The sequence below is a fragment of the Hyla sarda genome, chromosome 1, assembly GCF_029499605.1.
Source record: "Hyla sarda isolate aHylSar1 chromosome 1, aHylSar1.hap1, whole genome shotgun sequence".
In the NCBI taxonomy this organism is placed as follows: Eukaryota; Metazoa; Chordata; class Amphibia; order Anura; family Hylidae; genus Hyla; species Hyla sarda.
In genome coordinates, this window is record NC_079189.1 from 385,746,884 (window position 1) to 385,773,229 (window position 26,346).

The following is a 26,346-nucleotide window of genomic DNA, read 5'->3' on the forward strand; positions in this document are numbered from 1 at the left end:
ACCGCACGGTCCAAAGTCCAAAGTTATGATTTTTCTTCTGACCCCTTTTTTATTTTTTAACGCATGGGGTGGTATGAGGGCCCATATTTTGCGCTGTGATCTGAAATTTTTATCTGTACCATTTTTGTTTTGATCAGACTTTTTTGATTTTTTATGGTATAAAAAGTGACCAAAAATATGCTATTTTGTACTTTTTAATTTTTTGAGCGTATGCCATTGACCTTTGACATTTTTAATTAATGATATATTTTTTTTTAATAGTTTGGACATTTATGCACGTAGAAATACCACATATGTTTAGTTTTATTTATTTTCTTATACAGTTTTTTTTTTTAAATGTGAAATGGGGGTGATTCAAACTTTCATAAGGGAAGGGGTTGAATGACATTTATTAACTCTTTTTTTACACTTTTTTTTTGCAATTTTATAGCCCCCATAGGGGACTATTACATTGCACACACTGATTGCAGGCACTGTTCAATGCTATGCAATAACATAGCATTGGTCAGTGTTATCTGCACTTGATTGCTCAAGCCTGGATCTCAGGCTTGGAGCATTCAAATGCCAATCGGACAGCATTTGGTGCTAAAATTCATTTTTTTTACGAGATTTGAATATCCCCCTCAATGTCTTTTAGGGGTTAATATGTAACTTTGATTCATGAATTGTTACATGAACACATGCAGCACATGCAGCATTCACAGATAAATTTAGGATTTTACAGTGAACTGATGAAGCTTTGTTTTCAGAAAACCAACCCTTCTCTCGCTCGGAGCTGCCGTGGTCGACATGCCCCCTGCATGTATCTCTATGGGAGAGCCGAAGATACATAGTTCAGTCGGCACTACCTCCTGTTCACACTGATCCTGTGGATGCGGCATGCTCACATTTTTTCTCGCTCTTCCACTACTGCTCGTAATAGGTGGTGCTCTATCCAGAATATAGCAATTTTATAATGTCCTAGCAGAATAGAAGATGGCACTCACCACACTTGCAGTAAAAGTTTTCTTTTATTAAAGGGGTACTAAGGTGCTTAGACATCTTATGCACCGCTGCTGAGGACCCCGCTGATCTTGCACGCGGCACCCCGCACCTCCGCCCCCGTGTGACGTCACGCTCCGCCCCTCAATGCAGGCCTACGGGAGGGATAGCTGCCACGCCCCCTCCCATAGACTTGCATTGAGGGGCGGAGCGTGACGTCACATGGAGGAGAAGGCATGACATCACACGCCGCTGGCCCCTTGATCGACAGTAATCAGCGAACACGCTCTGGGGACTGATTACAAATGGGGTGCCACGTGCAAGATCACGGGGGTCCCCAGCGGTGGGACTCCAGCGATCAGGCATCTTATCCCCTATCCTTTGGATAGGGATAAGATGTCTAAGCACCGGAGAACCCCTTTAAACCCAGGGCCCGCTCTGCCTATGGGTAAAATGGGCAGCTGCCTAGAGTGCCTCTTAAATGGAGGGGGGAGGCGCCGCTCTGACTGCCACAAGAAAGTTAGACGACCAGCATTCTAACCACTTGCTCAGCCAGCAACATGAGGAGGAGGTTGGTACAGTGTATCAGCCCAATAGCAAGCTAAATACATGAGGAGGGGCCTTATTACAGTGTGTCACCCCAGTAGTAAGGTGGGGAGTGTCAAAGGGCAGGCCAATGGTTGGAGTCAAGGGGCGACAAAATTAGCTTCTGCCTAGGGTGGCAAAAATCCTTGCACCAGCCCTGATTAAACCATATGGGGTCCAGGATACAGATGGTCAATGGGCCTTTTTACACCACGCAGAGCGCTTAGTCGTGTCCTGCGTGGTGTGAAACAGCCAATCGACCATCTGTATCTGGGACCACATGTGATTTAATAAAAGAAAACTTTTACTTCAAGTGTGGTGAGTGCCATCTTCTATTCTGCTTGGGACAACAGCTTGGTCAGTATTTTGCTCAGTATTTCAAGTAAATACCCGGAGTGGCTCAAAAACACAGGAAATGGTATAAATCTTTCCATTATATTTTCTCTGTGTGTCTGTATACACTCATGGTTTTGGATTTTGTACCCTGAATCCTGGTACTTAAGGACTCAGGGCATACCTGTATGTCCTGAGTCCCATTAACAGGGTTTAAACCATTCTCACTAGTGGAGAACATGTTAAACCTGGTGGGTCCCGGTTGCTACAGCTAGCCAGGACCCATGGCTAATGTCGGGCACTGCCGATCGGGCTGATGCCCGGCATTTACCCTTTAGACGCCGCAATCAAAGTTGAGCGCGGTGTCTAAAGTGAAAGAAAAACTATCCTGACAGCTCAGCGGAGCTGATCGGGACTATTGCGACCGAATCACGATGTCCCCATCAGCTTACTGGATGACAGGAGGGTCCTCACCTGCCTCCTGGCCATCCAATTGGCGATCTACTGCTCCAGGAGGCTGGAGCAGCAGAGTGCCTATAACACTGATCAATGCTATGCTGTGGCATAGCAGTGATCAGTGTATGCAATCAGAAGATTGCATTGTATAGCCCCCTGTGGGCGCTAAAAAAAAAAAAGTGTTTAAAAAAGAGAATAAATGTGAATAAGCACCCCATAATAAAAGTTTGAATCGCCCCCCCTTTCCTATTTTTTAAATAAAATAATGTAATAAAAAAATCATATGTGGTACTGCCACATGCATAAATGTCCAAAATATTAAAATATAAGGCTAGCTGAACCACACGGTCGATGGCGCACACACAAAAAAGTAAAAAATTGTGCGTTTTTTGGTCACTTCATATACTATAAAAATATTAATAAAAAGCGATCAAAAAGCCCCATCAAAACAAAAATGGTACAATAAAAACTACAGACCATGGTGCAAAAAATTAGCCCTCATATAGGCCCATAAGCAGAGAAATAAAAAAGTTTTAGGGGTCAGAAGATGACAATTTTAAACATACTAATTTTGTAGTTGTAATGTAGTTATAATTTTTTTTAAGTAGTTAAATAAATAAAACCTAAATAAATTGGGGATCTTTGTAACCGTATGGACCTACAGAATAAAGATAAGGTGTCATTTTTACCGAAAAGTGCACTTTGTAGAAACGGAAGCCCTAAAAATTAGCAAAATGGACTTTTTCTTTTATTTCACCCCACAAAATTATTATTTTTTGATTCGCTGCTAATTATGTTATAAAATAAGTAATGTCATTACAAAGTACAATTGGTGACACAAAAAAAAAGCCCTTATCTGGGTCTGTAGGTGCAAAATTGAACGTGTTATGATTTTTAGAAGGTGAGGAGGAAAAAGCGAAAAAGGAAACATTTTAATAATTTTGAGTCCTTAACCCCTTAACGACGAAGTACGTATATTTACGTCCTCCGCCGGCTCCAGCTATATGCCGCGGGGTCACGCGTTGTCCCCGCGTAATATCGGGTCGTCCCGGCGGCTATCAACGGCTAATACAGGACATCACCGATCGCGTTGATGCCCTGTATTAACCCTTCAGACGCGGCGATCAAAGCTGACCGCCGCGTCTGAAGTGAAAGTGAAAGTAACCCGGCTGCTCAGTCGGGCTGCTCAGGACTGCCGCGGTGAAATCGCGGTGTCCCAAACAGCTTACAGGACACCAGGAGGGCCCTTACCTGCCTCCTCGGTGTCCGATCGGTGAATGACTGCTCCGTGCCTAAGATCCAGGCAGGCGCAGTCAAGCGCCGATAACACTGATCACAGGCGTGTTAATACATACCAGTGATCAGCATGAGAGATCAGTGTGTGCAGTGTTATAGGTCCCTATGGGAGCTATAACACTGCAAAAAAAGTATTAAAAAAAGTGTTAATAAAGGTCATTTAACCCCTTCCCTAATAAAAGTTTGAATCACCCCCCTTTTCCCATAAAAAAATAAAACAGTGTAAATAAAAATAAACATATGTGGTATCACCGCGTGCGTAAATGTCTGAACTATAAAAATATATCGTTAATTAAATCACACGGTCAATGGCGTACGCGCAAAAAAATTCCATAGTCCAAAAAAGCGTATTTTTGGTCACTTTTTATACCATTAAAAAATGATTAAAAAGAGATCAAAAAGTCCGATCAAAACAAAAATGGTACCGCTAAAAACTTCAGATCACGGCACAAAAAATTAGTCCTCATACCGCCCTGTACGTGAAAAAATAAAAAAGTTATAGGGGTCAGAAAATGACATTTTTAAACGTATAAATTTTCCTGCATGTAGTTATGATTTTTTCAAGAAGTACGACAAAATCAAACCTATATAAGTAGGGTATCATTTTAACTGTATGGACCTACAGAATAATGATAACTTGTCATTTTTACCGAAATATGCACTGCGTAGAAACGGAAGCCCCCCGATTTTGTCGCACAATGATTTTTTTTCCGTTTCACCATGAATTTTTGGGTAAAATGACTAATGTCACTGCAAAGTAGAATTGGTGACGCAAAAAATAAGCCATAATATGGATTTTTAGGTGGAAAATTGAAAGGGTTATGATTTTTAAAAGGTGAGGAGAAAAAACGAAAGTGCAAAAACGGAAAAACCCTGAGTCCTTAAGGGTTACAGGGGTACTCCGGTGGAAAACTTTTTTTTTTTTAAATGAACTGGTGTCAGAAAGTGAAACAGATTTGTAAATTACTTCTATTAAAAAATCTTAATCCTTTTTGTACTTTTTAGCAGCTGTATGCTACAGAGGAAATTCTTTACTTTTTGAATTTTTTTTTTGTGTTGTCCCCAGTGGTCTCCGCTGACACCTCTGTTCGTGTCAGGAACTGTCCAGAGTAGCATAGGTTTGCTATGGGGATTTTCTCCTGCTCTGGACAGTTCCTGATACAGGCATCAGGTGTCAGCAGAGAGCACTGTTGACAACACAAAAAATTTATTAATAAAATAAAGATTTTCCTCTGTAGCAAACAGCTGCAAAAAAGTACTGAAAGGATTAAGATTTTTTAATAGAAGTAATTTACAAATCTGCTTAACTTTCTGGCACCAGTTCATTAAAAAAAAAAAAAAAGTTTTCCACCGGAGTACCCCTTTAAGGTGAAAATGGTCTGATCCCTTAGGGGGTTAATGGGACATAAAGAAAACACATGCCACGATCCAGGTTCAGACTGAGTGTTTCTAGTCAGCAATTAGCATTACTGCCCTGGCAGTAATTTAGTGTAGAATCACTATACAACCTGATTACTGCAGCGCTGACATACTGTATAGAGAGAATCAATAGAAATGAAATATGATCGTCTGCTTAATACAAACATTTAATAAGTTGTAAAATGGATATAGAAATGTACCAGAAGTTTATACAGAATCATTATGTGATTAACTCGGTCTCTGTAGAAACAAGCAATTCAACTTCAGAAGACACTTCTAATCCTGCTCAGACTTCATGTCATGGTAATATGAATTACTGGAAGCCTAACATTTGCTACTATGGATACTGCTAATATAACTTTTCTATTTACATATTAGTCCAAAGCCTCTATTATCTCAAACAAGCATTCAAAAGGAAAGAATTCTGTGCAACCGAGGACCATAGACATAAAGAATTTCTTTTATCCATTTACCTGCCACTCTAACCTGATACCATTATTGGGCTTCATGATGGCTTTGGCTTGTTAATGGTTGTGGTATAATGAACACTAACCCACGGAATTCTCGCAATTGTTACATGAATCGGGTTGAGGTTATCCTGGGTTCCCATCACGTTTTTCCCCATATGGGAACGCATACGGCAGGGGAGAGCTTAAAACTTGCACTCCCGTATCCTGCTGTATGCGGTCCAGTATGGAATTCATTTCAATGAGCCGACTGGAGTGAACCGGTCGGCTCATTTTTCCCCGTATGCGGTTTTCTACCGCTCCTAAAACCGTAGTCACCATGGTTTTAGGTCCAGTAGAAAACAGCATATGGAGAAAAATGAGCCGACCGGTTCACTCCGGTTGGCTCATTGAAATGAATTCCATACTGGACCGCATACAGCAGGATACGGGAGCATACGTTTTTAGCTCTCCCCTGCCGTATGCACTCCCATATGGGGAAAAACGTGATGGGAACCCAGCTTTACTATGGCAGTGACTGTGACAGTCGATAGAATATACAGTGGTCCCTCAATTTATAATATTAATTGGTTTCTGGACAAGCATTGTAAGTTAAAACCATTGTTCCTTTAGACCATAACTCTATGGACTGCTAGTAATTGAAGCCTCAAACTTGTCAACCTATTAGGAAAAAAAAAAGATTAACCCGTTAAGGACCCAGCCATTTTACACCTTAGGACCAGAGCGTTTTTTGAACATCTGACCACTGTCACTTTAAACATTAATAACTCTGGAATGCTTTTAGTTATCATTCTGATTCTGAGACTGTTTTTTGTGACATATTCTACTTTATTTTGGTGGTAAATTCTCGGAGTTACTTGCATCCTTTTTTGGTGAAAAATCCCCAAATTTCATGAAAATTTGGAAAATTTAGCATTTTTCTAACTTTGAAGCTCTCTGCTTGTAAGGAAAATGGATATTCCAAGTACATTTTATTTTTATTCACAAATATAATATGTCCACTTTATGTTGGCATCATAAAATGGATATATTTTTGCTTTTTGAAAAAATTAGAGGGCTTCAAAGTAGAGAAGCAATTTTCAAAAATTTCATGAAAATGGCTAAATCTGAAGGACAGATGTTACAGAACTACAACTCCCAGCATGCCTGGGCAGTCTGGACATGCTGAGAGTTGTAGTTTGGCAACATCTGGAGGGCCACCGTTTGGGCACCACTGTAACAGTGGTCCCCAAACTGTGACCCTCCAGATGTTGCAAAACTACAACTCCCAGCATGCCCAGACAGCCTTTGGCTGTCTGGGCATGCTGGGAGTTGCAGTTTGGCCTTCCTAGTGGTTGCCACAGTAAAGATCACTTTACTTTCACTTTCGCCCCCCCCCCCCCCCCCCCTCCACGAGTCGGGATCTCCGTAGTCTCCAGGAGGATCTTCGGTCTCCACGCCATCTTCAGGTAAGGTACCCGGCCTCCATCTTCTTCCCACGATCCCCTCGACATCCAGGGGTGGGCAGAACGTGGGTTGCAATGGCAACCCACTGTCCTGCTCTGCCATTGGTCAGAATCAATTCTGACCAATGGCAGAGGATGGGAGGAAATCACAGCATTGCGACTTCACTCCTACCCTGCAAGATGACCTGGCCTGTCACTGACAGGTCAGATCATCACAATTTTCCGGGTGATCGGGTCACCAGAGATCCGATCAGATGCGAATCGGAGAAAATCGTATGTCTGAATTGACATGCGATTTTCTGCGATCGCCAACATGGGGGGGTCCCGGGACCCCCCTGGGCATTTGCACGGGATGCCTGCTGAACGATTTCAGCAGGCATCCTGGTCCGATCCCCGCCCGGTGCACGGCGGGGACCGGAACTGCCCATGACGTAACTGTACGTCATGGGTCCTTAAGACCCAGGGTGTCGGGACGTAACGTTACGTCATGGGTCCTGAACGGGTTAAAGAAAAGTAAGCTGAAAATTACATGGAAATGTATGGACTTGCTTTATTTATTAGTCAGAGAGAGCTTCTGGATGTTGTAAATCCCTTCTGATGTAGATGACAACAGTTTCTTTAGGGTCCTGAATAGAACACATAGGGGGAGATTTATCAAAGCCTGTGCAGAAGAAAAGTGGAGCAATTGTCCATAGCAACCAATCAGATTGCTGCTTCTATTTTTCAGAGGTCTTTTAAAAATTAAAAGAAGCAATCTGATTGGCTGCTATGGGCAACTGCTCCACTTTTTCTCTGCACAGGTGTTCATAAATCTCCTATATAGTGTATCAGAAAGATAAAATTGAGCTGCTCTTAACTGGTGTCCAAAGGATCATTTCATCCTGACACAGTAAAAGAGCAGTGTAGCACATGTAGCACCTTACTTTACTACATGTACTGTAGGGAGGCGCTATTTAGACACCTTTTCAGTGCATGCATTTCAGTAATACAGTGTTTTGACTAGTAGATTGCTCACTCTAAATGGAAGGATCTTCCAGGCATTCACACCTGCACATGGACTGTCTCTAGCATTGTACGTTGCGTATGGTTTCAAGTTACAATGGTCCAGGAAAGTTCATTGTAAGTTAAAAATATTGTATCCTAAGGTCAATACGACTTGAGTGACCACTGTATAGCTAACAGAATGTAAAGAAAATGTGAATTTTGTAATATTTAAAGACATACAGTATGATACAACTGATTTACAGAGTAGTCTAACTGGCGGTGTACAGTCAGGGAAGAAATCTGGGCTAAACCAGTTAGTAGGTTTGTGGGTCTAGGTCTACCTAGCAAAATAAGATGTCTGGAGCAGCCTGGTTCCCCCCTCTCTAGTTTATAACTAGGATATGTTCACACTACGAAATCTCTGCCCGGAATTCTAAACAGGAATTCTGCTTCAAGATTGTGTCTGAATGATCGCCGTAAAAATTCTTTAGCGCTAGGATTGCACAGACCTGATCCATCACCACTGATGGCAATGCAGTCCGATCGTAATTATGCAGAAATACTTACCTCCCTCGCTCCTGTCCCGGCCAGGTCTATCTATAGATGAACAGTTTAGGTTAAGTCTTTCCTTGCTGGGCTGGAGCATAGCACTCAACACTCAGGGGGTTAAAGGGGTACTCCTGTGGAAAACCTTTTTTTTTTTTTAAATCAACTGGTGCCAGAAAGTTAAACAGATTTGTAAATCACTTCTATTAAAAAATCTTAATTCTTCCACTACTGTTTAGGGGCTGTGTACTAAAGAGAAATCCGAAAAAGAAATGCATTTCCTCTGATGTCATGACCACAGTGCTCTCTGCTGACCTCTGCTGTCCATTTTAGGAACTGTCCAGAGCAGCATATGTTTTCTATGGGGATTTTCTTCTTCTCTGGACAGTTCCTAAAATGGACAGCAGAGGTCAGCAGAGAGCACTGTGATCATGACATCAGAGGAAATGCATTTCATTTTTTGATTTCTCTTTAGTATACAGCCCCTAACAAGTACTGGAAGGATTAGGATTTTTTTAAGAAAAGTGATTTACAAATTTGTTTAACTTTCTGGCACCAGTTGATTTAAAAAAAAAAAGTTTTATATGGGAGTACCCCTTTAAGTAAACCAGCAATTCATCTACTTTATACACATTGCAGATTCACTGTAAATTCTTGCTGGGCAGTAGATATACGAAGTATATCTACTGCTCAGCATCAGCTGTTCTCCCGGGTGTAGCCGCAATCAAACCTGCACTGGAAAAATTCTGTATGGTGGTGGAGGGAAGTAGGGATGCTATGCATAATTACTTTTCTCCGAGGATGCTGAAACTTAAAAAACGGGGGTTTGAAATTTTGCTTTTCCATATTGACTTCCTACTAACATCTGGACAATGATTTTCCCACGTAAAAACACCATTGGCAAATGCTCCAAAAAAACTTAAGTGGAAACATAGCCTTACAGAGCATCAGCGAGTTCTACAATTGTCAGGAACCCAACCAGAAGCCAACCAGAGAGACCCCCTCTTTGTGGAAAATTGTTTGTGGACTGATCTTTTTACCACTAGGTGCTATCGCAATCACTCTTATGGGTGAGCCAGCCTGCAAGTTCTGTCGCCCAAACAAGTAATGAATGTTCCTCTATGCTGTGCACTGACTGTAAAAATCACATAAAAAATTAGGAAAACATCTAACTGTGAGTTAAACCTTCACATGACTTTTTTGCACCATGCTACTGCTAACATGCTATTAAAAACAAGGGGGGGGGACATGGGTATATAAAAGTATCACCTTGCAATCTATTTTAGTTTTCAACAGGTGGCAAGCAAGCTTCACCAGAAAAAGAACTTAGTGAAAGCCTCCTTTTTATACTGAAATGCCCCCAAAAGCTAACCCTAGAAGATCAGGTGGGACCGGGATATACTCGAGTATAAGCCGAGTTTTTCAGCACGATTTTTCGTGCTGAAAACACCCCCCTTGGCTTATACTCGAGTGAACTCTCCACCCTCAGTGGTCTTTAACCTGCGGACCTCCAGATGTTTTAAAACTACAACTCCCAGCAAGCCCGGGCAGCCATCGGCTGTCCGGGCTTGCTGGGAGTTGTAGTTTTGAAACCTCTGGAGGTCCGCAGGTTGAAGACCACTGCGGCCTTCGACATCATCCAGCCCCACCACCTCTCACCCCCTTTAGTTTTGTACTCATCTTCCGCTCGGCGGGACGTTAGGGTGCGCTGGTGCGGTGCTGCAGGACCGTCAGGTGGGGAGGTCGTCTGGTGGGATAGTGGTTCCGGGCTGCCATCTTCACCGGGAGGCCTCTTCTCCGCGCTTCGGGCCCAGCCCCGGAATAGTCACGTTGCCTTGATGACGACGCAGAGGGACGTTCATTACCAACGTCCCTCTGCGTCGTCGTCAAGGCAACGCCTCTATTCCGGGCCCGAAGCGCGGAGAAGAGGTCCCCCTGTGAAGATGGCAGCCCGGAACCACTATCCCACCGGACGACCTCCCCACCGGACAGTCCTGCAGCACCGGACCAGCGCACCCAAACGTCCCGCCGAGCGGAGGTGAGTATAGAACTAAAGGGGGTGAGGGGGGGGCTGGATGATGTCGAAGGCCGCAGTGGTCTTCAACCTGCGGACCTTCAGAGGTTTCAAAACTACAACTCCCAGCAAGCCCGATGGCTGCCCGGGCTTGCTGGGAATTGTAGTTTTGAAACGTCTGGAGGTCCGCAGGTTGAAGACCACTGTATTAGACATTGACAAGCGGTGATGATGATGAAGGTGGGGGGGGGGCTGATGACATGTGGTGATGATGACAAGGGGATGATGAAGGGGGGTGTGGAATGATGACAAGGGGATGATGAAGGGGGTGTGGGATGATGACAAGGGGATGATGAAGGGGGGGTGGGATGATGACAAGGGGATGATGAAGGGGGGGGGATGATGACAAGGGGATGATGAAGGGGGGTGTGGGATGATGACAAGGGGATGATGAAGGGGTGTGTGGGATTATGACAAGGGGATGATGAAGGGGGGTGTGGGATGATGACAGGGGGATGATGAAGGGGGGGGGTGGGATGATGACAGGGGGATGATGAAGGGGGGAGGTGGGATGATGACAAGGGAATGATGAAGGGGGGGAGGGGATGATGACAGGGGGATGATGAAGGGGGGGTGTGGGATGATGACAAGGGGATGATGACAAGGGGATGATGAAGAGGGGGCGTGGGATGATGACAAGGGGATGATGAAGCGGGGGGTGGGATGATGACAAGGGGATGATGAAGGGGGGTGTGGGATGATGACAAGGGGATGATGAAGGGGGGTGTGGAATGATGACAAGGGGATGATGAAGGGGGTGTGTGGGATGATGACAAGGGGATGATGACAGGCGGTGATGATGAAGGGGGGATGATGACAGACGGTGATGACAAGGGGATGATGAAGGGGGGGTGTGGGATGATGACAAGGGGATGATGACAGGCGGTGATGATGAAGGGGGGATGATGACAGACGGTGATGACAAGGGGATGATGAAGGGGGGGTGTGGGATGATGACAAGGGGATGATGAAGGGGGGTGTGGGATGATGACAAGGGGATGATGAAGGGGTGTGTGGGATTATGACAAGGGGATGATGAAGGGGGGTGTGGGATGATGACAGGGGGATGATGAAGGGGGGGGGTGGGATGATGACAGGGGGATGATGAAGGGGGGGAGGTGGGATGATGACAAGGGAATGATGAAGGGGGGGAGGGGATGATGACAGGGGGATGATGAAGGGGGGGTGTGGGATGATGACAAGGGGATGATGACAAGGGGATGATGAAGAGGGGGTGTGGGATGATGACAAGGGGATGATGAAGCGGGGGGTGGGATGATGACAAGGGGATGATGAAGGGGGGTGTGGGATGATGACAAGGGGATGATGAAGGGGGGTGTGGAATGATGACAAGGGGATGATGAAGGGGGTGTGTGGGATGATGACAAGGGGATGATGACAGGCGGTGATGATGAAGGGGGGATGATGACAGACGGTGATGACAAGGGGATGATGAAGGGGGGGTGTGGGATGATGACAAGGGGATGATGACAGGTGGTGATGATGAAGGGGGGATGATGACAGGCGGTGATGATGAAGGGGGGATGATGACAGGGTGATGATGATGAGGGTGATGATGACGGAGGTCTGGATGATGACAGGGGGGATGATGTATTTCCAACCCTAGGCTTATACTCGAGTCAATATCTTTTCCTGGGATTTTGGGGTGAAATTAGGGGCCTCGGCTTATATTCGGGTCGACTTATACTCGAGTATATTCGGTAATCAGATGTCTAAATACCTGAAAACTCCACATGAATCTGTCAAGACCCGTATGCAAAATCAAATCCCGGCAATACCAACTCAAACAGGGGGGTCGAGGTTTAATCCACTTTTGGCTGATGAGGAAAACAAAGAGATTGAGAGAGGAGAAAGCAGTACACATGTCCTAGCCTCAATTCTTGGTGAAGTGCAAAAATTTAACAAAACCATTGAGGATCTTACACTTCAAGTTGGAGGATTAAGCACAGATATATCACTCATTAGAGATGACACAAATAAAATAAAAGGGAGAGTTAAACAAAAAGAAAAAGCTATTTCCATGTTGGAAAAGAATGTGGGGGAAATCCGTAAGGAATGGGATGAAATCAAAAGAGATAATGGGGAGATTTATCAAAACCTATGCAAAGGAGAAGTTGCCCAGTTGCCCATAGCAACCAATCAGATTGCTTATTTCATTTTGCAGAGGCCTTGTTAAAAATGAAAGAAGCGAGCTGATTGCTTGCTATGGGCATCTGGGCAACTTTTCCTCTGGACAGGTTTTGATAAATCTCCCCCAATATCTTTTTGAAAGAGAAACTGACAGATCTAGAAGATCGATCTAGTACAAATTGTTGGTTTACAGGAAGGAGAAGAAGGGAAGGACCCAGCTACCTTTGTGAAGGACTGGTTAATCGAACTTTATGGTTTACAATCTTTTTCAGTAAATTTTACTGTGGAAACAGCACATAGGATTCCATAAAAAAAAAAAAAAAAACAGTCCCTGGTTCCCCATCAAGAACTCTCTTCATTAGAATTTTAAGTTCTAAAGATGGGGACACTGTATTGAAATTGTCCAGAGAAAGGAAGGCTATAGAATGGGGTAATTCCAATGTATTGATGTTTGCATATTTTTTCAGGGAGACCCAAAGGAAAAGGATGGAACCAACAAGTGGGAGGGAACACCAGTTTATTGCCAGATAGCAGGTATTGGAGAGAATGGAGAAATAAAACGAAATGGAAAAGAAAATTTTAACATGAAATATCAGGAGGATTAAGGAGAAGAGGAAAAGACTTGCTGTGTTTGATAGGATAGTGAACTACCTCCCAGCTATAGTGTGTTTAATAAACACCCACTTAACACAAGAAACAGTCATTTTAATTAAGAAAAAATGGATTAATCCCTTAAGGACCTAGGGTTTTTCCATTTTTGCATTTTCGTTTTTTCCTCCTGATCTTTAAAAAATCATAACTCTTTAATTTTGGACCTAAAAATCCATATGATGGCTTATTTTTTGTGCCACCAATTCTACTTTGTAATGACAGCAGTCATTTTACCCAAAAATCTATGGCAAAATGAAAAAAAGAAATTATTGTGAGACAAAATTGAAGAAAAACGCCATTTTGTAACTTTTGAGGGCTTCCGTTTCTACACAGTACATTTTTTGGTAAAAATTACACATTCTATTTATTCTGTAGGTCCATACAATTAAAAGGATACCCTACTTATGTAGGTTTGATTTTTTTGTACTTCTGGGAAAAATCATAACTACATCCAGGAAAATTTACACATTTAAAATTATCATTTTCTGACTCCTATAACTTTTTTATTTTTCTGCATATGGAGCGGTATGAGGGCTAATTTTTTGCGTCGTGATCTGAAGTTTTTAGCAGTACCATTTTTGTATTCATCGAACTTTTTGATCGCTTTTTATTCCTTTTTTATTTTATAAAAGTGACCAAAAATACACTATTTTGGACTTTGGAATTTTTTTGCGCATGTGCCATTAACCTTGCGGTTTAATTAATTATATATTTTTACAATTCGGACATTTCCGCTTGCGGTGATATATCATGTGTTTATTTTTATTTACACTGTTTATTTTTTTCAAATGGGAAAAGGGGGGATTCAAACTTTTATTAGGGAAGGGGTTAAATGATCTTTATTCCCTTTTTTTTTGCAATGTTATAGCTCCCATAGGGGGCTATAACACTGCACAGACTGATCTTTCACATTGTTCAATGGTTTCTCATAGGAAACCATTGATGGATGATTCTGCTGCTTGACTGCTCATGCCTGGATCACAGGCACTGAGCAGTCATTTGGCGGTCGGACAGCAAGGAGGCAGGTAGGGACCCTCCGGCTGTTTTGTAAGCTGTTCGGGATGCCGGGATTTTGCCGTGGCGATCCCAAACAGCCCCCTGAGCTAACTAGGAACGTTTTAGTTTCACTTTAGATGCAGCCATCAACTTTGAACGCCGCGTTTAAAGGGTTAATAGCGCGGCACCACGATTGGTGCTGCACGCTATTAGCCACGGTTAGCCGACCCGCTATGAGGCCGACCCACTACGCCGTGGCCCCGCGTTATAGAACGGGAGCGGACTCATGACGTACATGCACGTCATGGGTCCTGAAGGGGTTAAAGTAGCATAAGCTAACCATGTTACCTAACCACATTTTTGGAGGGGAAAAGATATAAAGAATTTTTCATTTTGGGTGATTTTAATTGTTTTGGACAAAGAATTAGATTGGAAAGGTAGGGAGTTAGGAACTAGTATACACTTCTGTACAAATGGTGTCAGGAAACAGGTTGGAAAGATACATGGAATCATCTGTACCCATTGAAACAAAAATTCTCGTGTTTTAATACCACACATAAAACAGCATCTAGTATTGATTTAATTTTGGTAGATGTACAAACCCTGACTTGAGTAAAAAAAAAAATAATTAATATGAACCAAAAACGGTGTCAGATCATGCCCTGGTAATATTAATAGTGGGAAGAAGAGGGAAAATACAAATAAGATGTATATTAATCCACATCGGTTGCACATTAAGGAAGCAATAGAAGGGGTTCAAAATGATAGTGTAGAATTTTGGGAGATGAATAAAGGATCCATGAGGCTACAGATGGTTTGGGACACGTTAAAAGCCTTTTTAAGAGGCATACTTATAAAAAGGATAATACATTTTAGGAGAAAGTATAGAGAAAAAGAGAAACAACTGATAAGGGAAATTAAGGAAATAGAAACTATATTTGCACAAACTAAGGAGGCTTAAGGGCACAAGATAAGTATAAAGAATACATTATGTAGAAGACACAACATGCACTTTTTTTTTTAAGGGGCAAAAACAATACACAGAGGAAAATAAATAAATGGATTATGGGTATAATAAAAAACCAGAGCGAGAAAAAAGAAATCAAAGAAGCAGTGAGGGATAATAAGAAGAGAATTGTGCATACAAAGGAAGAAATTGAACAAGTAATTGTTAAATATTATGAAGAACTATGTAAAAAGGAAGGGAAAAAACGGACCAGGAGATAAAGAATTATTTAAGTGAATTAAAATTATCAAAAATTGCCAAGGAGCAAAAAGAGGAAATAAATAAGGAGATTAGTCTAGAGGAGCTTAAAACTGTATTGAAGTCATTTACAGGGAACTCTACACCAGGGAGTGATGGATTATTGTTCGAGGTATATAGAGAGTTTGGGGAAGTATTATTGCCGTATTTACTTGAATTATATAATGAATCCTTAGTGATTGGCAAACTCTCCCCATCAATGGCAGAAGCCTATATTGTCCTAATTCCTAAAAAGGGTAAAGATGAGTTGGAGGTTGGGTTGTATCGACCAATCTCTTTACTTAATAATGATTGCAAAATTTTTACCAAAATATGGGCTAAGCCACTACATAGGGTGATAAATGGAATTATTGGGGAAGAACAAAAAGGCTTTCTTCAGGGTAGAAATATTTATAGCAATATACAGAGAACATTTTTGAATATTCGGAAGGGTGATAAAGCATTTGACAGGGTGGAGTGGGGACACCTTGAGAGAGTGATGGAGGAAATGAATTTGGGGGAGTTAGTAAAGAAAGCAATAAAAACGATATATCACTCCCCGACTGCAAGGATAAAAATTTATGGTAGTATCTCAAAGAGCTTTTCTTTAAAAAGGGATACAAGACAGGGGTGCCCACTTTCCCCTACTTTATTTGCCATAGCAATTGAGCCTTTTGCTCACATTATTAGAAATACAGAAAGATTTGAGGAATTTGGTATTGATGGTACTAAAGAAAAAATGTTTATTATATGCAGATAATGTGCTACTTTTCATTTAAAAAATCCAGACGAGAAAATTGCAGGTATAATGGAAATTCTTGAGGAATATGGGCAATATTCAGGTTACAAAATCAACTGGTCAAAATCAGGACTTCTTCTTTTAGATAGAGATATTGAGACTCCAATAGGTAATATAATCATTCATAAGTCAAAGGAGGCACTGGAATATTTGGGAACAGAGATTTCTAGAGACATGTCACAATATATTAAGCTTAATATTTGTCCAATAATAGAAATATTTATGGTAAAATAGGTATATGGTATAAATTATCTTTTAACCATGTCAGATAGGGTGGCATTAATAAAAAAAAGTGTTCTACTCCCCATTTTATTACATTTTTTGAGAGCAGCTCCAATCTGGATCGGGGATAAGTATTTTAAAGAGGTGGAAAAAAAATTAAATGAGCTAATTTAGGGGCACAAACACATTAGAATTAAGCAAAATATGATCAACCCCCCAGTAAAGTTGGGAGGCATGGGGATACCCAACTATCAGATCTATTATATAGCGGCACAAATAAATAAATAAAACTGAAGTAATGGCCCCGTACACATTAGACAAAAATTGGCTGCTGATTTTGACAACATCACTGGACTGTCTAATGCAGTGTCTTCCAACCAGGTGTTGCAAAGCTACAACTCCTAGCCTGTCAGGACTGCCAAAGGCTGCCAAAATATGCTGGAGATTTGCAGCATTTGTCCATAAATAGCACAATGAATTTCAAAAGGTTGTATATGGTATTACAAAGCGGCTCTATTCGCTTAAATAAAAATGAGCTGCAATACCGCACACAACCTGAGGACAGATGTGGCTTTGTTTATTGAAGAAAACTGCATTTTTTTTTCTAATGCTTGATAACTAGAAATGAGCCAATCGAAGCTGACAAATCTGAATTTGTTATAAATTTCATTGAAAATTTTGATTTGCAACAAATGCAAATATCGTGCAAATCGCTTCATTAAACTCCATTTAGTGTGGTCCAGGCTACAGGGCATCTAAAATGGTGGATCCACATGTGAGGACATGGGGCAAGGAAGTCTGGGAAGGCGGGAAGTAGAGATGAGCAAACTTTTGAAATATTTGATTCGGCCGATTCGCCAAATTTAAAAAAAAAATTTGGTTTGATCCGAATTTATTTGTGGCAAATCTATATTAAAAACTTCTATTTCTGGCCTACAGAGAGCCTCAATAGAGATGTACAACACTTTTCTTTGTTCTAACATGCATATGAAGTGGGTGGCATCAGTATGAGGAGACAATATAGTGGCTGAATGACACAGTGTGGAGGTGGTGGCAGCATGAGGAGACCATATAGTGGCTGGATGACACAGTGTGGAGGTGTTGGCAGCATGAGGAGACAATGTAGTTGCTGAAGGACACAGCTTGGATGAGGCTGAAGGACAAGGAGACCATATAGTGGCTGAATGACACAGCATGGAGGTGTTGGCAGCATGAGGAGACCATATATTGGTTGAATGACACAGAGTGGAGGTGTTGGCAGCATGAGGAGACCATATAGTGGATGAATGACACAGCGTGGAGGTGTTGGCAGCATGAGGAGGCCACAAAGTGGCTGAATGACACAGTGTGAAGGTGTTGGCAGCATAAGGAGAGCATATAGTGGCTGAATGACACAGTGTGGAGGTGGCAGCAGCATGAGTAGACACTAGGGCTTCACAATCCCTAAGATTAAAAGATGAATTTTGAAATTTAAATTGAAGCTTTATGGTAGCAAGTGCTACCATAAAAATAGTTTAGGCCCAAACCCAGGCCCAGCAGCATCAGTAAACCATATCTTGGCGGAATGACACAGCCTGTAGTTGGCTGAAGCATGAGGAGACCATATAGTGTCTGAATGGCACAGCCTGGAGTTGGCAGCAACATGAGGAGACACTAGGGCTTCACAATCCCTTAAGAGATGAATTCTGAAATTTAAACTGAAGATTTTGGGTAGCTAGTGCTACCATAACGATTTTTTTATTCCTAGACCCAGGACCAGGAGCATCAATAGACTATATAGTGAATGAATGACACAGCCTGGAGTTAGCAGAAGCATGAGGAGACCATTGAAATTTAAGGTTTTTAAATTTAAGATTTTTAAATTGAAATTGAGGGTTTTGAAATGGAACTTTAAACTTCCAAGTTTTAGTGTCCTGGGCCCCGGCGTGTGGGTACAAAGTACCAAATCTAACAAGGAGTCACATGTCACATGGCAGCACAATGACAGAGCCTGGAGGTTGCATCAATAGGAGGAGACCATATAGTGGCTGAATGGCACAGCCTGGAGTTGGCTGAGACATGAGAAGAGACCACATAGTGGCTGAATGAGACAGTCTGGAGGTGGCATCAGTATGAGGAGACCGAATAGTAGCTGAATGACTGCCTGGAATTTGTGGCAGTATGGGGAGACCATATAGTGTCTGAATGGCACAGCCTGGAGTTGGCGGCAGAAGAGGAGACAATAGGGCCTCACAATTTCTAAGAATAAAAGATGAATTTTGAAATTTCCATTGAAAATTTATGGAACCTAGTGCTACCATAAACATATATAGGTAATGTCCTAGGCCCAGCAGCATCACTAAACCATGTAGTTGCTTAATAACACAGGCTGGAGCTGGCTGAAGAATCTGTAAACCATATATTGGATGAATGGCACATCCTGGAGTTGGCTGAAGCATAAGAAGAGACCATATAGTGGCTGAATGAGATGGCCTGAAGGTGGCAGCAGCAGCATCAGGAGTCCTGAAAGTGACCCAGTGAGTGGTGCGGTGAGTGGCAATACCAGTACCCGGTGATGAAGGTGGGTGAAAAAAGGTCTGATGGGGAGGAATGTTTGTAACTGGGGAGCAGCGACTTAAATCAGTTTGGCACTATCCATATTTGTGAAGTATTGGTGTGGCACCATGGTCAATCTACTCTCATGCATCAGGCATTGGTGGCTGGAAATCCTGGCTGATCCATGCCTGATTCATCTTCACAAAGGTCAGTCTCTCCATATTTTTCGTGGACAGACGAGTTCTCCTTGGGATGACTATGGCCCCCACCGCACTAAACACCCGCTCTAGTGGCACACTACTGGCCGGGCAGGACAGCTTTTGCAGGGAAAACTCTGCTAGTTGCGAGCACAAATCAAGTTTGGCTGCCCAGAAGTCCAGCGGATCTTCAAGGTGTGTTGGCATGGCCATGTCAAGGTATGCCACCACCTGCTGGTTCAAGTCCTGCTCAGGGTGTACCTGCTGCTGATGAGTTGCTTCACTATGCGGGTGAAGGAAGCTACTCATCAGCGACTGTAGACTCAGGCTGCTGCTGATGGAGCTGGTACCACCACATTATGCATTACCCCATTATGGGTGTCAGGTCCAAGCATTCCTAGATGAACAGTTTCCTGGAAAGTGGATTGGTCATCGTGGGCAAGTTGAATGACCCCCAAGGTCTCCCGATCCGACCCCCTTAGACTTTTATCTTTGGGGTCATTTGAAGGCAATTGTCTATGCTGTTAAGATACAAGATGTGCAGCACCTGAAACATTGGATACTGGAAGCTTGTGCTAGCATTTCTCCTGCGGTGTTGCTATCAGTGTGTAAAGAGTGGGAGTTGACAATCCAACACAATGGGCAGCACATTAAACACATTTTATAAGTGGTCAGAAACTTGTAAATAACTCATGAAAGAATAAAGTTATGTTAAAACCAAGCATATCATTGTTTTTCTTGTGAAATTCCCAATAAGTTTGATGTGTCAAACTAAAGTTGGATTCAAAATGGCCGACTTCAAAATGGCCGCCATGGTCACCAACCATCTTGAAAAGTTTCCCCCCTCACATATACTAATGTGCCACAAACAGGAAGTTAATATCCCCAACCATTCCCATTTTATTAAGGTGTATCCACATAAATGACCCACCCTGCATATGGTCTCCTCATGCTTCAGCCACCTCCAGGCCTTGGCCATTACGTAAAAATATTTTATGGTAGCACTAGCTACAAAAAATCTTCAATTAAAATTTAAAAATTAATCTTTTAATCTAAAGGATTGTGAAGTCCTATTGTCTACTCATGCGGCCGCCAGCTCCACGCTTTGCATTCAGCCACTATATGGTTTACTGATGCTTCTGCGCCTAGGACATTACCTAAAAATATTTTATGGTTGCACTAGCTACCATAAATCTTCAATTAAAATTTTCAAAAATATCTTTAATATTCTCTATTGTGAGGCCCATGGTCTTGTCAGGCTGTTGCCACCTCCAGACTGGGTTGTTCTGCCACCATATGGTCTCCTTGTGCTGCTGCCAATTCCAGGATGTGTCATTCTGACAGATTATGGTCTCCTCATTCTCTGTCATTGTGCCGCCATGTGACTCCTTGTTAGATTGGTTTTTGTGGTCATACAGTATTAGTTCAAAGTAAAAAACGTGACATTAAACTTGGGAATCTAATATAATCTTTTCAAGACTGAGGCCCTATGGTCATCGACGTCATATTACCTGTGGAATTATCACAAGAATCCAATGAAACAGCTTGGAGCAATAACAATGAACCATAACCAATTAAATGAAACTTTCACACTTTCATAGTCAGGGAGGCACGGAGAGGCAGGGGCTGGAACAGGTGGTATCTCCCCTGGCGGAGGACCGCCAGCTCGATGCTCACCAGAATGGGTACTCAAAAAATGTAATTTAATTCAAATTAAATTAAATAAAAATTACAGAAAAAATCTCTTTATTCTCTTATATTTTGACACCATATGGTCTCCCTGCTGCCACATCAACGCTCTGCAGCAGTGATTCTAATAGCAATGCCTGTAATCTGCATGTCATACTGAATAACAGTATTATTTCACTAACACAGCACACTCCTTATGCATGTTTGGACAAGGCAAAGTGCTCTACACCCCTATTGAGGCTCTCTGTAGGCCAGAAATAGCCGTTTTTAATAGCTATCTGTCGCAAAAATATTCAACCTGAACTAAATTCTTTAAAAAAATTTGTCGAATCCAATTTTTTCAAAATTTTGCACATCTCTATTGGTAACCATTCAAAATGTAAATGCATTTTTTGTCTTTTTTTTTTTTTTTTTTTGGGGGGGGGGTTGTTTGGCATCAGCTTTCTCTCCTATCGCCATTGAAATCAAATGAATGCTTAAAGGAAAACTGTCAGCTTTCTCCCCCCGCACTAACCAGCAGCAGTGTGGGAGACACTGATCAGTTTGATACCTACTGTGCCCAGATCAGCCCGGCCAATCGGCCAATATCTTAATTTTTCCCTATATGCTAATTAAGTGCTAACTTGCACAGGCGGGGTAACTAGCACTCTGACGTCACCGCTGCCGGCCGCAGCGCCACCCAGCTCATCAATATTCCTCCCCTTCCTCTGCCTCTCCCTCTTCATTACAGAGCGGGGAGAAGAGGGAGAGGCAGAGGGAAAGGAGGAATATTGATTAGCTGGGCAGTGCAGCGGCCAGCGGCTGCAACGTCAGAGTGCCAGTTAACGCCACATGTGCCAGTTAGCACTTAATTTACATATAGGGAAAAACGAAGATATGGGCCAAATGGCAGGGCGGATCCGGGCTCAGTAGTCATCAAACTGATTAGCATCCCCTGCATTATCAGCCAGTACTGCTGGTTAGCGCGGGGGGGGGGGGGGGGGGAGCAAGCTAATAGTTTTCATTTAACTTAGATGAGCATGCATATGTAAAAATGAATTATACTGACAATTTCTCAGTTTCTCAGTTAAAGCGCTGTGGAATCTGTAGGCGCAATATAAATACATTTTTTTATTATTATTATTAACAGTGGTGGAGAAATAAATCCGATAAAAGGGGTTTGGTTACCACCTTCTGTAGATATGTAGTCAAAATACAATGCTGTTATTTATTCTGTATGTACTAAAAGTTTAGAAAGGTTAAACAATCCTTGTTCTTTAACAGCTTTCTATAGAAATGAGATCATCAGTCCAAATTTATATTGAGGGATTTATAAATAGAGTATGTCGCTATGTTTTAACTGTGACGTTCATGAACTCTACTGTGATGCTCCTTCTGTTACATACATAGAAGGAAAGATAAAGAAGACAAAGTAAGTAAAGACTGTACATTATAATGTTTTATCATTATTTATTATGAATATTATTTTATGCTGTGTTGTTGTTATTATTATTATTGTTATTATCATCATCATCATCATTACATTATTACCATAATAAACTAGAATAAACCAAATTCTTAATTTGTAATGTAACTTTACCTTATATAATTCTACTGTGATATATAAAAGAATTGCAGAGATCCCTTTGCAATTTTGTATAGCATGGAATACATTTTTGTGGGGCTTCCTATTCAGCCCATTAGCAAATAAATTTGTGGTCTCTTCACTTACGAACAGTGAATTTGTATCTACTGTAACCCTGTATGTGTTTTTTTTCAATATGTCAATGTCTTTAACATAAGGGATTATTGATGTAGTTTCTTAAAATGTTGTGTAAGTGCAGCAATACAATCCTACTCTTTAGTGGCTTATTCTTGAATATAACAGTATATGGAAAATGTTGTCACAACATATTATAATAAAGGAAGAATGCAGTAAGTCTGCATTTACACATAGTAGTTTTCTTTATATTGGTTCTACTCCTGGCTTTGGCAGAAAATCCTGATTAACCCCTTAAGGACCAAGTGTTTTTCAATTTTTGCTCTTTCATTTTTTCCTCCGTACCTTTTAAAAATCATAACCCTTTCAATTTTGCACATAAAAATCCATATGATGGCTTATTTTTTACACCACCAATTCTACTTTGTAATGACATCAGTAATTTTACCCAAAAATCTACAGCGAAAAAAAAAAATCAATGTACAATAAATTTAAGAAAAAAATGCCATTTTGTTACTTTTTGGGGCTTCCGTTTCTACGCAGTACATTTTTCGGTAAAAATGACACCTTATCTTTATTCTGTCGATCCATATGATTAAAAAGATACCCTATTTATATAGGTTTGATTTTGTCTTACTTCTGGAAATATTCCTAACTACATGTGCGGAAATTAATATGTTTAAAATTGTCATCTTCAGTTGTGATGGAGGAAACGGGGTATGGGGGGGCTTTGACAGAGGGAACGGGCTAGCGCTGTAGTGCCGCATGGCACTAACTTATAGTTTATCTACACAGGGTGCCTCCAGCTGTTTCACTACTACAACTCCCAGCATGCCCTGACAGCCTATAGATGTCAGGGCAAGCTGGGAGTTGTAGTGGTGAAACAGCTGGAGGCACCCTGTGTAGATAAACTAAGGGCGGAAGTGTTGTCCCCAGCAGGCATCAGTGACGTGGTGCCTGCTGGGGAAGTCTGCCTGGTAGTGAGCACACTACCAGGCAGACATAAAGTTATTTTTAATATTGTAAAAAGAAAAATTAAAAGCAGGGAGGGGGTTAGGGATAGATTGGCAATAGGCAGGGACAGAAAACAAAATAGGATGGTGGGAGCTACCCTTTAAGAGATATACCGTATATAAAACTCAACGTGTGTGTATGTATGTGTGTGTGTGTGTTCCAGCATCACGTCCAAACGGCTAAAGATATTAACATGAAACTTGGCACACATGTTACTTATATGTCAACAACAAACATAGGATATGTAATTTAACCCTTACTAACCCCCATTTGCCAGGGGCGGGGTTTATGTTTAAAGTCCCAAACAAGTCTATGGGAAATATATGTTACTGTATAACTTCCAAACGGCTGGGGATATTTCGATAATACTTTGTCACATGTTACTTATATGTCAACTTAAAATATAGGATAGTTAATTTAACCCTTAACTACCCCCATTTGTGAGGGTCAGGGTTTTTGTTTAAAGTCCCATGCAAATCAATGGGAAATGCATGTTCTCACATAACTTCTGTACGGCTGGAGATATTTCAATACTTGGTACACATCTTACAGTTTGAGATATGAGGACGGGATAGGAGGTTGGGATAGGAGGTCGAGATAGGAGGTCAAGATAGGAGGACGGGATAGGAGGACTGGATAGGAGGACTGGATAGGAGGACGGGATAGGAGGTCGGTATAGAAGGTCGAGATAGGAGGTTGAGATAGGATGATGGCATATGAGGACAGGATATGAGGTGGAGATAGGAGGTCAGGATAGGAGGTCGAGATAGGAGGTCGGCATATGAGGACAGGATATGAGGTGGAGATAGGAGGTCAGGATAGGAGGTCGAGAAAGGAGGACAGGATAGGAGGACAGGATAGGAGGATGGGATAGGAGGTCGGGATAGGAGGTCAGGATAGGAAGTCAGGATAGGAGGATGGGACAGGAGGTTGGGATAGGAGGTCGAGATAGGAGGATGGGATAGGAGGTCGGCATAGGAGGTCGAGATAGGAGGTCGAGATAGGAGGTCGAGATAGGAGGTCGAGATAGGAGGTCGTGGTATGAGGATGGGATATGAGGATGGGATATGGGGATGGGATATGACAACAATATATGGGGATGGGATATGAAGTCGGGACGGGATAGGAGGTCAAGATAGGAGGTCGGGATAGGAGGTCGGGATAGGAGGACGGGCTAGGAGGTCGAGATAGGAGGTCAAGATAGGAGGTCGAGATTGGAGGTCATGGTATGAGGACGGGATATGGGGTTGGGATATGACAACAATATATGGGGATGGGATATGAAGTCAAAAGCTTCCTCCTTTGTTGATTTTGCTCCCCAACAAGGATTAGGAAGGAAAAACCGGGCAATGCCGGGTACTCAGCTAATATATATATAAAGACAACAAGGAAAGCCGCACATCCCAGATAAAGTGCACGGGTGCCGTCAGCCAGATCCCAGGTCCAGGGGTCCACGTAGATATAAACAGATAAGCAGCAGCAACACCGTTTTAAAGTGCAAGATAGTGTCTTTATTCACACAACGTGAGGCAACGTTTTGCAATAATACAGTGAGTGGTCCATCCCATCTGCAGTTACATCTGTAATAGATAAAACAAAAAAAAATTTGTGTTAAAAATAACAAAAATAAATAAAACATATATATGTGAAGGTTAGCTGGAAGAGCTGACCTAATTTGTGGGAGGAGTCTGAGCGTGATTTAAGGCGGAGGCCCTGACTCACGGGTGTCTGCCTCAGCACCGTGCTGCTTCCGGTAGAGCTACGCGGTTTTACCCGGTCTGGACGTTTTACTTCTGAGAGTCAGGTAAGGGCACCTTCGGGTATGCCTGGCAACCAGCGATAAGGTCCTTCGTTCTAGGCATACGAGCACAGTAGCTACGGGGTAGGGTATTACGTGGTGTCACTGCTATTCCCCGCTAGTCACGTGGGCTGCTGAGAGCGGCGCACGTATCAGAGCGCCGCACCGAAGCCCAGAGGTCGATCAAACAGGCAGCTCGGCTTGCTCGCTGTCACTAGCCGCCGCTGCGGTCAGGGGGGTACTTGGTCCAGGGGGGGGTTTGGCGTTTGCAGGTACAGCGGGGTTTTCAGCGGCATCCCGTGGTGCCCCCGGCAGCCCAGTTTCACGCCGGGTTAGCGGGACCCTCCTACGGGTGCTTACTGGCTGTCACGGGGACACCATGGGGCAGGTTGGAGAGGCCAGGATCGGGGTCCATGTTTGGACCATCTTGTTTCCGGGGTCTCTGTCAGCACGATGTCTCTGGTGTCTCCGGCATTGGCGCATAGCCTTTCTCCTTGAAACCGGGCTTCGGGTCACGCCGGGGGGGGGTTTGGGACACTCAGGGAGGCTAATAGGTAGGGGCGGTTGCTACAGGCAACAGTTACTGGGCTCACCAGTATAGAGCCTAAATAGTTGGGTTTCAGGGTATGGTTGCCGGTGTTGCAGGTCACTTTGTGTTCGAACGTTGGGTAGCTGAACTATTCCTACTGTCCGTCTGTCAGGAGGTTTCTCAGTTATACACGGATTTATTCAGGTATAAATTTAAGTACTTGCACCTTTTGGAAGT

At 42.5% G+C, this 26,346-nt stretch overlaps 1 protein-coding gene across 1 annotated transcript in view; it reads left to right on the top strand.

The window, feature by feature from the left end:
* Positions 1–6,966: 6,966 nt before the first annotated feature.
* The window catches only part of LRRC2 (leucine rich repeat containing 2), a 394,574-nt gene continuing 375,194 nt past the window's right edge, over positions 6,967–26,346 (top strand). Inside the window, exon 1 of the mRNA XM_056552234.1 lies at positions 6,967–6,985. The gene's annotated coding sequence lies outside the window, so the exon portion shown is untranslated. The remainder of the gene's footprint in view (positions 6,986–26,346) is intronic.